This window comes from Rhipicephalus microplus, chromosome X, assembly GCF_043290135.1.
Source record: "Rhipicephalus microplus isolate Deutch F79 chromosome X, USDA_Rmic, whole genome shotgun sequence".
NCBI classification, from domain to species: domain Eukaryota; kingdom Metazoa; phylum Arthropoda; class Arachnida; order Ixodida; family Ixodidae; genus Rhipicephalus; species Rhipicephalus microplus.
In genome coordinates this window covers 240,437,333-240,441,694 of record NC_134710.1, presented here as the reverse complement: position 1 = coordinate 240,441,694, position 4,362 = coordinate 240,437,333, and the positions used below count along the sequence as shown (strand labels likewise).

Sequence of the window (4,362 nt, the reverse complement as noted above, 5' to 3'; positions counted from 1 at the left end):
TGCTCGTCTTCGTCTTCTTAGGTCACTGGCATTGAACTGGCTCACTCTTCACTGGCACTGAACACGAGGTGGCAATATGGATGATTTTTGTGCCTCACTTTTATTGAAAATGTTGCGACAAAAACCCAATTGAATCCTGAATTAACTGCTGCATTTAAATGAAAACGTTAAACTTTTTCATTGGCTGACACTGCTTATACGAGTTTAACCCGGTTATACTAATAATGACATTTTTAATAGTTAAAATTATTCGTAACGATCCTTCTGTTAATGTTTCTGACTGTTAATTTCACACTAAATAGTGTTGAAACAACTGTTCCGAAAATCCTTCTCTTACTATTTGAATATTATACAATTCATATTCTATTCGTTGTAGTTATGCTACTTCATTTGCATTTGGTCTGCATCTAAAGTTTTCTATTCGCATAGGCCCACAAGGACAGGTCATCGACAGAAAAAGCATCTGCCCTGAACACTGGCTTGCAAAGAGTTGTTTGAGACGTAAGCTCATATATTACCGAGAATCGGCGTTGAAAAGTGGTGCCCACTTCGTTACGTTGCGCGCTATTTGGGACAGCGGAGCATTTTCTTGGCATCAACTTGGAGCTATAAGAAAAGTAGCTCGCCTCAGCATGAAAGTAAAGGACACTCACATTCTGCCGGTGGGTGCACAGTGGGTTGTCTCCTTTACCTGTCAGGCGGAGACTACGTGCCATCTACGTCAGTCGTTTGAGAACACCAATTTTAAATGTGGAACGCTTTTTATTCGCATGATGCCGTGGTTCCGGTGTCGACAGCGCCGTCAACAATCCACCTGTCCATGCTAGAGTATCGTGCCAGCCTAGAAGACACCCGCTAAGGTTAAGGCTAAGGTTAAGAAGTTGCAGGTAGGTGGCGGATCTAGTCTTGCATAATTTGCAGACAATTGCGCCGCCCGGTCTCCCCTTTGGTTATTATATCTAATGTCCTTTGTGTGTTTTTTGGCTAAGTGCGAGCAGGCTTTTGAAATAAAAATAGTGCATAGCGCGACGTAAGCCTGCATAAGACGGCTGCCTTTATGCTATTGTAAGTGCAGTATTGTGCCAGTACTGTATAAGTACTTCCAAAGTACATATACACCCGCAAAACTGTCACCACGACCCTCCCCCACAACCGATCACTGGCCCCCCCATATATGTAGGCACTCGATTATATGGAATACGGTAAGCTAGCAGCAAGATAAAATTTCATAAGCGACTTAGAGAAATAGGGTAGGAGCGTTGGGCTAAGAATACGGAATTCAGTCAAGGGCATCTTTACTGGGCTTTCGCTTGACTTGACCCTTTGATTGACTCGTTTAGGTGCGATGTAAACAAAAGTACCTTCAAGCCATAGTGGGGCACAACCCAACATCAGCGTCCCATCACTCGTTCAATTCAACGCTTCTTTTTTATTCAATAAATAGAGATAATAACGACGAAATAACAATTAGCCATTCCCTACAAATACGCGCTCTTCACGCGATACGCCCCCCCCCCCCCTTCTGTGGTAGATTTACTTGAGTGTCCCCTCCTTTCCGTTGAAAGATGCAGGCGCGTCTTTTTAAACAACTATCGTACACGTGGCCTGTTGCACACATGTCTGAATATTGAGACAATGTTACAGGCCGATTTCTTTGAGTATGTTATTATGTTAAAGCGATCACCTAAACACTTGTATTGCTTAACTCGCTGCATTCATTTATAAACGAGGCCAACCAAAAGAAGCGAGAAAACACGTCACGTGCGCTAAGCCCTGTGTTCTGTGGACTGATTTATACTCCACAGATAAAATTAACTTGCTTCATCAACAATAGTATTTTCCTTTCAATTAATGTCTTTTTTTCTGCCGAGAAAACGTGCACACGATCACCAGCCAGGGGATAGGAATAGGTCCAATAGAGGAGGAAAGTTTTAAGCAGGGTGAATAGGCGTTGAATAAGACTTCAATCATTTTAGTGATGCATAATTCTGTGATTCGTAATGAGCAATATGGCAGGACAGAAGGTAAAATATGATAAGCAACATGGTGCCTAAATCATTCAACATGCCTGATATATCTCGAACGATGTTGCTATAGCATAGTGATACATCGTAGGCAGCCTGCTGCATGATAATGCATGTTAACGCTAATTTCAAACAAAGACATAAATTCCATTTTTAATATTGAGCGCCACACACGAAAATTCTCGAGCACATCAAGCAAAATTCTCGAGCACATCAAGGCTGTGGTGACCGCAATGTGGTGGTCAGTCGCATATCGGGAGCGTGGAGCAGACTTGCGAGATCCAGTTGACCTTTTCAGCTCTCGTTCTCTTCATCCACCCATGTGACATCGGGACCCTTGGCTTTTTTGACAATGGCTCCGCGGGCATCCCTTTGGTTTGAGCTGCAGCAGTTCTTGGCCTCCAGGGTGATGTGAAGGCTGTGCAGATGGGGAACTGTAACACTTTTCGGGTCCTCTCACTGGCTTCTGTTCCAACACAGAAGTTCGGTGAGCTTGGCGAACATCTGTCGCTGACCCTGCATCTCCGTTCGCTTCACCACCGGCTCCAGATTGGTTATCTCCCCTTGCACAGCTTCCTAGCCACCGGCAGCGGAAGCCTCATTCAGCAGGTCTTGGCTGCACTCAAATCTTTGCCTTCTCTTTTTTTGTGAAGATCCTCTAACGTTTCTTTTGCAGAAAGACGTTTTGCTGCTTGAGACTGCATAAAGTGATCAAGACACTCGTACGCCTTCAAGTTGTCTTCACTGCATTCCTGGAGTGCCCTGACAGTATTCGCCATGTGCTGCTTCCTGTTCTCCTTCACAACGCTGTTCCGGATGATGGTCTCGTTTTCACAGATCTGCCTAATGATCTGCGCTCGCACAGCATAGATATTTCTCTCCGCATCAAGGCAGTAGGGCGCCGTGCTGTTGTCGCTGGGCTCATTCGCCTCGACGCTCGGAGAGAGTACCAGCGTCGTCGACAGAGCATCGTTATGCGAAGCTGTGGTGGTGCTGCCGGCGTCATTGTGTGGCACTTGCAGCAGCCCATCTTGCTTGACTGCCGCGAGGCTCTGTTTGGACTCGACGACCTGGGCCTCGAGCTCGAACTTCTCGTGTTTGACCTAGTCAAGCTTACGCTGAAGGCCTTTCTCCTTTTTCTTGTACTCCTCTATGAGTGAGCTGTACATCGGATTGAGAACGTTGACGTTGAGGACGTTTTTCATGGCCTGCTGCTCGAACTTGATGTCCTGCTCTTCGTACTTGAGAGTGTTGTGGGTGTCGGTGTAGCTGAGCTTCGACGGCGACACAGCCGCAATCATCAGGGTGCCACACGTTCCACCCAAGAAGTCCTTCAGGATGTGCGTCAGCTTCGAATCCCGGTACGGCACCCGCTTAACTCCACTCTCGGAAAGGGCATCGATGCAGTTCTTAGGGCCAGCAGTGATAGGTTGATCTTGGTGCCCTCACGCATCAGGTCCTTGACGTTTGCGTTCACCGCAGTGGCACGCTTCAAGCCGGAGTATCGACAAAGCTCATCTTGGAGACGCTAATTATCTTGCTTGTGCTGGTCAGGTTCTCCAAATTCGCGACGTAAACCTGTAAAATTGCATGGGACCGCGATTACTCCTATTTGCCATCGGTGCCGTGCTGTGACCTGTTCCTGTTGCCTTTAAGTAGCAACTCTAACAGTGTCCCAGAGTCTCTCACCTTCTGTTTTCAAGAGTTTGAGATGGTGACGCCCTTGTCCTGGTCGTCGCGCACGACGAAGGACGGTCCGATTGTGCACAGGAGGTTCCGTACGACCTCGTTGTAGACTTCCAGGTAGGTGACCGCCACGTCGCATGAGTGGCCCTCGGAGCGGCGCTTGTCAACGTGCCGGTAGAGTTCGATGGCCGTCAGGGAGATCACTCTGGGACACTCCTCGGAGCCCAACATCGTGAACGTCTTGCCGGCTCCGGTTGCACCATACGCGAACAAGGAGCAATTGCAGCCATCAAGAAGCGTCGTCAGCATCTCCTTGTTTGTGTGCTCAAATATGTACTTATCTTTTTTATCTTCACCAACGACGTGATCAAACATAATTGTTCGGTTTGGCTTGACGAGGCCCCCGCATGCCCGCTGCCCTTGTGAGTAGAAGGGCTTGGCTTTGGCCTTGATTTCAAACACGAGGTGCTTGTGGTCAACGACGCGAATGATGCTGGACGTCTTGTACAGACGCTCACTCAGTGGGCGCACCCTCACGGCCACGTTCACGCCCGCCCCGGGTGACAGCGGGATGTTGCCAGTGCAGCGGCGTTATGGGGCCCAGTGCTAGGTGTCGGTGGGAGACCGCTTGCGGTTCTGTGGCGGCGCCATT

At 48.1% G+C, this 4,362-nt stretch overlaps 1 pseudogene; it reads right to left on the bottom strand.

Moving 5' to 3' along the window:
- Positions 1–3,127: 3,127 nt before the first annotated feature.
- On the bottom strand, positions 3,128–4,117 carry LOC142775196 (kinesin-like protein KIF18B pseudogene; annotated as a pseudogene).
- Positions 4,118–4,362: the final 245 nt, after the last annotated feature.